This window comes from Pongo abelii, chromosome 4, assembly GCF_028885655.2.
Source record: "Pongo abelii isolate AG06213 chromosome 4, NHGRI_mPonAbe1-v2.0_pri, whole genome shotgun sequence".
In the NCBI taxonomy this organism is placed as follows: Eukaryota; Metazoa; Chordata; class Mammalia; order Primates; family Hominidae; genus Pongo; species Pongo abelii.
Window position 1 is genome coordinate 190,011,249 of NC_071989.2, and position 9,709 is coordinate 190,020,957.

At 51.8% G+C, this 9,709-nt stretch overlaps 1 non-coding gene and 1 pseudogene across 1 annotated transcript; both read left to right on the forward strand.

The window, feature by feature from the left end:
- Nucleotides 1-264: 264 nt before the first annotated feature.
- LOC100438473 (forkhead box protein O1-like) lies at nt 265-6,126 on the forward strand (annotated as a pseudogene).
- Nucleotides 1,609-1,681, forward strand: TRNAV-AAC (transfer RNA valine (anticodon AAC)). The gene has a single exon. It is a non-coding gene; the product is annotated as a tRNA-Val (tRNA).
- Nucleotides 6,127-9,709: the final 3,583 nt, after the last annotated feature.

Genomic DNA, 9,709 nt, shown 5'->3' on the forward strand with positions numbered 1-9,709 from the left:
AATAAATTTTTAGAAACATTGAACAGATTCGTGGTTGTCAGGAGTTAGGAACTGGAGGACAAGGGAAGTTGTAGGGGTGTGTGTGGCTCTAAGAGTGTAGTGCTGGCTGTGATAATGGAACAGTTCTGTATCTTGATTGTGGTGATAGTCACAGGGAGCTACACATGTGATAAAATTGCTATGTAGAGAGACACACACACACACACACACACACAAATCCATGTATAACTGGAGGGGTCCCAGTAAGCTCTGCGGATTGTACCAATGCCGTTTTCCTGGTTTTATTACCGTGCTACAATTACGTAAGATGTCATCACTGGGAAAGACCAGTGCCTGAGCCCTCCCTTTACTTTTCTTTGCCACTTTCTGTGAAACTATCATTGTTTCAAAATGAAAAATTGGTTTGCTTTAGGTTTTATGTTTTCCTTTTTCTTTTTTTTTTTAAATAAATAGAGCTGGGGTTTTGCCACATTGCCCAGGCTGGTCTCGAACTCCTGAGCTCAAGCAATGTACCCACCTCCGCCTTCCACTGTGCTGGGATTACAGGTGGGAGCTACCGTGCCTGGCGTGTTTTGTTTTTTTTTTTCTTCCTTTCTTTCTTTGTTTTTTTTTTTTTTTTTAGATGCCAGATTCTAAATTGGCACGCGAGGGCAGTTCCTTGTTTTTGGTTTTTGGGGAGTTTTTGGTTCTTTGTTTTTTGTATCTTTGTTTTTAATGGAAGAGATATTTAAGAGACACCTCACAATGGAAGATTTAAAAAATGAGTCACACACGTGAAAAAGTGCTTATCGTCTTTCCTCATCAGCTAAATGCAAACTTAAACCATGAGGAAATACTACATACCCAGAAGAATGGCTAGAAGTTAAACAATAATCATCGTCATGAGTGAAAAGTACCAAATGCTGCCAAGGAGGTAGCCTCATAACGCTTTCACATGGTTGATGGGAGGAAAATAACCTAAATGTCCAACAGCAGCGGCTGCTTCGATAATCTGGAGCTCTACCAAACAATGCAACAATAAAAATGGTGTTGTAGGCTACTTCCTCTTTCATTCCACTCCAATTTCTCCAGACCCACAGGCTCCAGCTGCACTCACGAAGGCATGGCCTCATATTCCCCAAGCAGCTTCTTCTGAAAGTCTCTTCTCTTAGAAAACGCTGCCAGCGCGCCCCTGCTGCCCAACCCCCAAGCCCACTGTGAACCCGACAGCTCGACTGCCTCACGTCTCTCTGAGGTCGCCACCACACCTTCTCTCAGGACTCCCATGCCCACTTCTGCCACCACATCGGGCATGAAAACTTCCTTTTCTTGTTTCTCTTTCTCTCTCTCCCTTTTTCTTTCTTTTCTCTCTTTCGAGACTGAGTCTTGCTCTGTCTCCCAGGCTGGAGTGCAGCGGCGCAATCATAGCTCAGTGCAGCCTCGACCTCCTGGGCTCCAGCCGTCCATCCGTCTCAGCCTTCCAAGTGCTGACAGGTCCTTTTCTTGTGTGCTCATGCCCATTATTAGCCAAGCTGGAAGGGACGCATGGAGGAAGCTCAGAGTTACCATGAGAAATAAAATGCGGCCTTGTGTGGTGGCTCATTGTTATGGGCCAGGAAGCTCATGTAGGTTTCCGTAGTGTAGTGGTTATCACGTTCGCCTAACACGCGAAAGGTCCCCGGTTCGAAACCGGGCGGAAACAGAATCTTATGTTTTTCATCTCATTACTTCAAATTTATTACACAGAAAACTAGCCTGGAACACCCCACCACTATCTCCACCTGGTTACGGAGAAAAGGCCATCAAGGGTATTTATAACGTTGCCTTTCCTCAACGGTTGAGGCACCTGGGAAGAACTGAACCCACCTCACTTGCTGAGGACAGCGGCGCCGACGTACTTCGCCGAAGCCCGTCCGCTGGACGGCTGCGCTCTGCCAAATGGAATCCAGATCCCGAGCAAGCGAGGGGCCCAAGGCGAGTTCCAATGAATCCTCCCTTTGTAACCCATGGAGGGACAAAATGCTGGCAGCAGTGGGATTCGAGCCCACCCCTCCGAAGACACTGGAGCCTCAATCTAGCGCCTAAGACCGCTCGGTCCTGCTGTCCTTCTCATGACGTCCTACTTACAAATTGCCCTTCTTTGTACAACATCGCTAGGGTCCCCGGGGCAACAAGGCATTGGGGCGAATCCACAGGGCATCGCAGAACCACCGCCTTGCAGTTCGATTCGCTGGGCCAGAGGACCCAGCTGGGAAACCGCTCCACCACCTCCCTGGCGGAGAAGATTCGCGAAGCGCAGGCCTCGGGATCTGCTTTGGGGGAGTCACTCAAAGTCACCCACATCGGCCCTCTTTGGGGAGCCGGCGTGAGTGCTGGGGAAGCCTTCCACACTCTCACTTTAAAGAAAGCTAAAAATAAATAAACCAGGGCCGGCCAAGCGCGGTGGCTCACGCCTGTAATCCCAGCACTTTGGGAGGCCGAGGCGGGCGGATCACGAGGTCAGGAGATCGAGACCATCCTGGCTAACACGGTGAAACCCCGTCTCTACTAAAAATACAAAAAATTAGCCGGGCGTGGTGGCGGGCACCTGTAGTCCCAGCTACTCGGGAGGCTGAGGCAGGAGAATGGCGTGAACCCGGGAGGCGGAGCTTGCAGTGAGCCAAGATCGCACCACTGCACTCCAACCTGGGGGACAGACCGAGACTCCGCCTCAAAAAATAAAAAATAAATAAATAAGAATTTTTTAAAAATAAACCATGGCCGACCCCGTCAGTCGGGCGGCCGTAGTCCTGCAGCCCCGGCGCGGCACTCCACAGGCAGCAGCGCAGAGGGCGCGCCTCCGGGGAGAGCCACGGCCCGCGGGGTCCGTCCGTCCTTCCGTCCACGGCCCTGTCTGCGGGAGCGCGGCGCCGGCTCTGCCCGGATCCACCCCTGCCCGGGGCTCAGGCCCGCCGTCCAGTCCGCGCTGCGGACCCCAAGCAGCCTCGCCGTGCACGGCCCAGCCGGGCTCAGTTCTGGGATCGCGCTTCCACCGACCCCGCCTGGCTCCCAGTTTCTTTCCGTCCCCCGCGGAACCGACCTCGTCCCAGGAATGTCCGCCGGCTCTTCGCCCCCTCCCGCTCCGCCCGGTGCTTTGCTCTTCCGATTCTCGGCTCCCCAGCGGCTGGGGGAAGAGAGGGGAGGAGAGGAGTGGGGAGGGGAGGGGAGGGGAGAGAAGGGGAGGCGGGGAAGGGAGGGGAGGGGAGAGGTCAGGAGGGGAGAGAAGGGGAGGGGAGAGGGAAGGAGGGGAGGGGAGGGGAGAGAAGGGGAGAGGAGAGGCGAGGGGAGGGGAGGGGAGAGGGAAGGAGGGGGGAGGGGAGAGGTGAGGAGGGGAGAGGGAAGGAGGGGAGGGGAGAGGGAAGGAGGGGAGGGGAGAGGGAAGGAGGGGAGGGGAGAGGGAAGGAGGGGAGGGGAGGGGAGAGGGAAGGAGGAGGGGAGGGGAGAGGTGAGGAGGGGAGAGGGAAGGAGGGGAGGGGAGGGGAGAGAAGGGGAGAGGAGAGGCGAGGGGAGGGGAGGGGAGAGGGAAGGAGGGGGGAGGGGAGGGGAGAGAAGGGAAGGGGAGAGGGAAGGAGGGGAGGGGAGGGGGGAGGGGAGGGGAGAGAAGGGAAGGGGAGAGGGAAGGAGGGGAGGGGAGGGGAGAGGGAAGGAGGGGGGAGGGGAGGGGAGAGGGAAGGAGGGGGGAAGGGGAGGGGAGATGTGAGGAGGGGAGAGAAGGGGAGGGGAGAGGGAAGGAGGGGAGGGGAGAGAAGGGGAGGGGAGGGGAGAGGGAAGGAGGGGAGGGGAGGGGAGAGGAGGGGAGAGGAGAGGCGAGGGGAGGGGAGGGGAGAGGGAAGGAGGGGGGAGGGGAGGGGAGAGAAGGGGAGGGGAGAGGGAAGGAGGGGGGGAGGGGAGGGGAGAGGTCAGGAGGGGAGAGAAGGGGAGGGGAGAGGGAAGGAGGGGAGGGGAGGGGAGAGAAGGGGAGAGGAGAGGCGAGGGGAGGGGAGGGGAGAGGGAAGGGGGGGAGGGGAGGGGAGAGAAGGGAAGGGGAGAGGGAAGGAGGGGAGGGGAGGGGAGAGAAGGGGAGAGGAGAGGCGAGGGGAGGAGAGGGGAGAGGGAAGGAGGGGGGAGGGGAGGGGAGAGAAGGGGAGGGGAGAGGGAAGGAGGGGAGGGGAGGGGAGAGGGAAGGAGGGGGAGGGGAGGGGAAAGAAGGAGAGGGGAGAGGGAAGGAGGGGAGGGGAGAGGGAAGGAGGGGGGGAGGGGAGGGAAGGGGAGGGGACCCCGGGGCCGAAGCGCCCCGGGGGGCGGTGGTGGACCCGGATTTCCAGCCGCTGCCCGGGCGGGAGTTCCGCGGGTCCCACGCGGCCACCTCCAGCCCCGCCCGTCAGCGCCGACTTCATGAGCAACCCGAGCCTCCTGCAGGACAGCGAGGATTTCCGCGGACGCCGGGGGCTGTGCGGGGACTTCCAGGGCCCGAGGTGGGCGGCCTGCACTCGGCGCTAACGCAGCACCCGCCCGGGACCCCGCCTCCGCCGGGCCGCTCGCGGGGCAGCAGCGCAGGAGCAGCTCGTCCCATTGCAACGCGTGGCGCAACCTGTCCCACGCCGACCTCAGCACCAGGGCCGACGAGAGCTCGGAGAAGCGGCTCGCGCTGTCGCAGATCTGCGAGTGGATGGTCAAGAGCGTGCCCTGATGCAAGGATAAAGGCGACAGCAACAGCTCGGCGGGCTGCAGGAATTCATTTCACCGTGATCTGTCCCTGCACAGCAAGTTGACTCGCGCGCAGAATGAAGGAACTGGAAAAAGTGCTTGGTGGATGCTGGATCCAGAGGGCGGCAAGGGTGGGAGATCTCTTAGGACAAGAGCTGCATCCATGGACAGCAGCAACAAATGCACTCGGAGCAAAGCCGAGATGCCACGAAAAAAGCATCCCTGCAGTCTAGCCGGGGTGGAGGTGGGGTTGGCGGGTGTGCCGGGGACAGCCCTGGACCCCCGTTTTCCAGACGGCCCGCAAGCCCTGGCTCTCACAGCAATGATGACTTTGATAGCTGGAGTCCATTTCGCCCTGGAACTAGCTCGAATGCTAGTACTATTACCAGGAGGCTTGCACCCATTATAACCAAAGGAGACGATCTTGGAGATGGGGACATGCATTCTGTGGGGTCCCCCCCGTCTGCGGCAAAGATGCCCCCTACTCCACCCAGTCTGAGACAAGCAATCCTGAAAATTTGGAAAAGGTTTGGATAATCTCAACCTTCTCTGGTCACCAACATCATTAACTGTGTGGACCCAGTCCTTACCTGGCACCATGATGCAGCAGACGCCATGCTACTCCTTTGTGCCACCAAACACCAGTCTGAATTCGCCCCAACTACAAAAAATAGACGTAGGGCCGGTCGTATATAAGCCCTTCGCCCCAGATGCCTATGAAACACTCCGGGACCACAAATCAAGTTATGACGTTATGACGTATAGGTCCGTGTAACTGTGCAGCGGGACTCCTGGAGGAGCTGTTGACTTCTGGCTCTCCTCCCCATAATGACGTTATGACACCAGCTGATCCCGGGGTCTAATCCTCCATAATGGAGGAGACACCAGCTGATCCCGGGATAGCCCCACCCAGCAGCCAGGATCTGGGCCAGAACATCATGATGGGCCTTAATTCGGTCATGCAACCTATGGCAGCCAGGCATCTCACAACAAAATGATGCCTCCCAGCTCCCATACCCACCCTGGACACCCTCAGCAGACACCTGCAGTTGATGGGCATGCCCTGCCTCGCATGGTAAACACCAAGACCCACACCTCAGGTATGAACCACCTGACCCCAGAGGAGACACCTTTACAAGTGCCTCTGCCCCACCCCATGCAGATGAGTGCCCTGGGGGGCTACTCCTCGGTGAGCAGCTGCAGTGGCTATGGCAGAATGGGCCTCCTCCACCAGGAGAGGTTCCCAAGTGACTTGGACGGCATGCTCACTGAGCCCTTGGACTGTGACATGGAATCCAAATCTTCATTTGGAATGACCTCATGGATGAAGACACGCTGAATTTTAACCTTCACAATCTGTTGCCCAACCAAAGCGCCCTGCAGAGTGTGGAGAGGAGGCCACACAGCTGGGTGTCAGGCTGAGAGTTAGTGAGCAGGCTACGCTTAAAAGTACTTCAGATTGTCTGACAGCAGGAACTGAGAGAAACATCCAAAGATGTCAGTCACCAATTCCCTTTTAGTTTTCTTGTTTTTTTAAATAATAATAATAATAATAATAATAACCTCCCTTTTTTCCTTTCATCAGACTTGTCAGCAAAGACATTTTTCCTATACGGGATGTTTGCCTGATGTGCAGGTTATGTGCTGCTGCAGATAAGGACTGAGCCACTGGAAATTGCATTACGATGAAGTGGCAAACTCACTGCACCATATAAGTGCAGAAAACACTCAGATACCAGCGTGTTCTCAAGTATTACATATAAGCAGTAGAATCAAATTGTATCTATAATAGCTCACTGCGACCTCCACCTCCCGGGTTCAAGTGATTTTCCTGCCTCAGCCTCAGAGTAGCTGGGATTAGAGGTGTGTGTCAGCATGCCCAACTAATTTTTTGTATTTTTAGTAGACACAGGGTTTCACTGTGTTTGCCAGGCTGGTCTTGAACTGGTGGCCTCAAGTGATCCACCCACCTCGGCTTCCCAAAGTGCTGGGATTACAGGCCTGAGCCACCGTGCCCAGCCAATTTATAAATAATTTAAAATAAGAAGTTTATTTTGTGGGTTTAGACTGGGAATAATCATTCAGTAAAAACTGCAATGTAGTTTATAGGAATAAATCAGCCTGGTATTACAGTTGGCCTTCCCTTGAGTGGGCACAGCCTGGCCATGTGGCGAGGGATGACTATGGAAACCCCATCAGGAGGTAGTCGTGCCCTCCTGCATTCTGCCACCACAGTTTAGTAACAGTGCGATTCCACGTTTCTGTTCCCATACTCTCTGAGAAGCACCTGATGATGCTGATGTACTTACAGACAAGAGAACAATCTTTGCTATAATTGATTTAAGCCATAAGTGTACATGAATTATGAAAAAGACAACAGACAACAGACCATGAGCATGTATTGATTTTATAAATTAAAATAGGAGAGGGAAAGTCTGCACATCCATTCTCTGACTCACCCTTTTTATTTTTTGTTATTGCTTAAGTTAAGCATGCCCTGAGAATTTCCCAATTAAAAAAAAATCATAACCTAGTTTGGCAGTGGCACCTGTACTTTCAGAAACGTCTCCCAGTAACCACGCTGGCCCGGATCTCCAAGGTTTCCTTCCCTCGGTGCCGCTGCTGGAGCTTTCCGCCTTTAAAACACACTTGCTCAATAAACCCTGTTTGAAGAGAAACTTCGTCAAAACACACTTGCTTGCACACTGTACAGACAATTTTATTTTCCTGATTACAAAAATGCATTCTTAAACCATAGCAAAATCCAGGAAAATCTATCAGAATAAAAGACATCCTAAAACTGCACAACTCGGAGATAACCATCCGTATTTAGTGAGCAAATCTCGTGTGCTTTCTGTTGCGTTTTCCCTGCGCCACTAAGTGTATATTCTTAGTGGTGATTTTGCTGTGGAGAAACCCTTAAATTTTACTTTCGCAACTTAGATTCTGTGTCATGGAATCTTCCTAGACCTCATTTGAATGTCTGGCTCAGCTTCCAGAAGATGAAAGGAGCCTGATTTCTATTCTGGTGGACCTAACATTTTCCTAACCAGTGCTGGAGTGGGATAAACTGGGATTGCCATTGCATCCTGGTGCAGATATTTTGTTACCAATGGTATTATGGAGTGAATCTCGTGACTGTATACTCTGCTCTTAAGCCCACCTGTGGTTTACAGGCCTTGTTGCAGTCTGGCCAAATGCACAGTGTAGCAGTCTCTCTTGTGTGGTATCACCCAGAGATTTTCGTCTTGGGTCCAAGATGATTAAGGAGAGTGGCCACAAGGGTGAAGGTGGAGCAAAAATTTAATATGACAAAGAAGAAAGTTCTCTGCAGCAGCGAGGGGAGTCCAAGTGGATTGCCATTTTTACAGCTGAATCCAAAAGCTTTTATAGGAAACTCCTCTTAGCTCTCTATAAAACTGTCTGCACAACTCCCTCTATCCAGCTATGGGTGTGTCTCTCAGCAAGCACAAAGCGCCACTTCTCTTGCTTGTATAACTGCGGGTTTGTTTTAGGTAAGCCCTCCTCCTCCTTGTGCGAGTTCCCACCGTGTATATGCCTGGTAGGGGAGGAAACTATTTCCTAGGAACTTGCGAATCCTACAAAGAAGAGAGGGCTTCTATGCCGGACTTCGCCTGTCTTGCCTGCTTGTCTGTGGCTTATCTGTGCAGTTGCAGTAGCTGTTATTTTTTCAGGCAGGCAGCTTCTACAGTCTGACTTTTCCCAGGCTGCTCTATGTTTGCCTGTAGCTGTGACTTTTCAGGCAGGAAGCTTTCGCAAGGACTAGTTTCTCATTTGTTTACCAACTAATTTTTCCATTCCTTCTCCCTCATCCTGAGCATACAGAGGTGGTCTCAGCTGAGTATTCTGTGTTTTAATAATGTGACCTTCCACTCAGTCAGGACCCTGTGTACCCCACAGTGAGCTTCCCAGTGTGGACTAGGAACTGGTCTCTAAAATCACACAGATTCATGAACGGACAACAGCCCCTGCCATTAGCAGGGCTCCTAGTGTCTCCCCATCTAACCGAAAAAAAAAAAAAAAAAAAAAGTATTAACTTCTTACAAGACAAAGCCAATTTAGAATCTGGCATCTTAAAAAGAAAGAAAGAAAGACAAAAAAAAAAAAAAAAAAAAAAACAGACCAGGCACGGTAGCTCCCGCCTGTAATCCCAGCACAGTGGAAGGCGGAGGTGGGTACATTGCTTGAGCTCAGGAGTTCGAGACCAGCCTGGGCAATGTGGCAAAACCCCAGCTCTATTTATTTAAAAAAAAAGAAAAAGGAAAACATAAAACCTAAAGCAAACCAATTTTTCATTTTGAAACAATAATAGTTTCACAGAAAGTGGCAAAGAAAACTAAAGGGAGGTCTCAGGCACTGGTCTTTCCCAGTGATGACATCTTACGTAATTGCAGCACAGTAACAAAACCAGGAAAACGGCATTGGTACAATCCGCAGAGCTTACTGGGACCCCTCCAGTTATACATGGATTCATGTGTGTGTGCGTGTGTGTGTGTGTTTCTCTACATAGCAATTTTATCACATGTGTAGCTCCCTGTGACTATCACCACAATCAAGATACAGAACTGTTCCATTATCACAGCCAGCACTACACTCTTAGAGCCACACACACCCCTACAACTTTGCTTGTCCTCCAGTTCCTAACTCCTGACAACCACGAATCTGTTTAATGTCTCTAAAAATTTGTTATGTCAAGAATGTTATACAAATGTAACAATAGAGCACGTGGCCTGTAGCAACTGGCTTTTTTCATTTAGCATAATTCCCTTGAGATCCACTCTAATTGTATCAATACAGTAATTCATTTATTTTTATTGATGAGTAGCATTTCAAGCTATAAATATTCCACAGTTTGTTTAATCATCCACCAGTTGAAAGTTTGCACTGTTTTCAGTTTGGCTATTGTATTGCTTTTCTCTGGAATAAATGGTTGAATGCAATTGCTAGGTCATATGCTCACTGCATTTTTAGTTTCTGAAGAAAT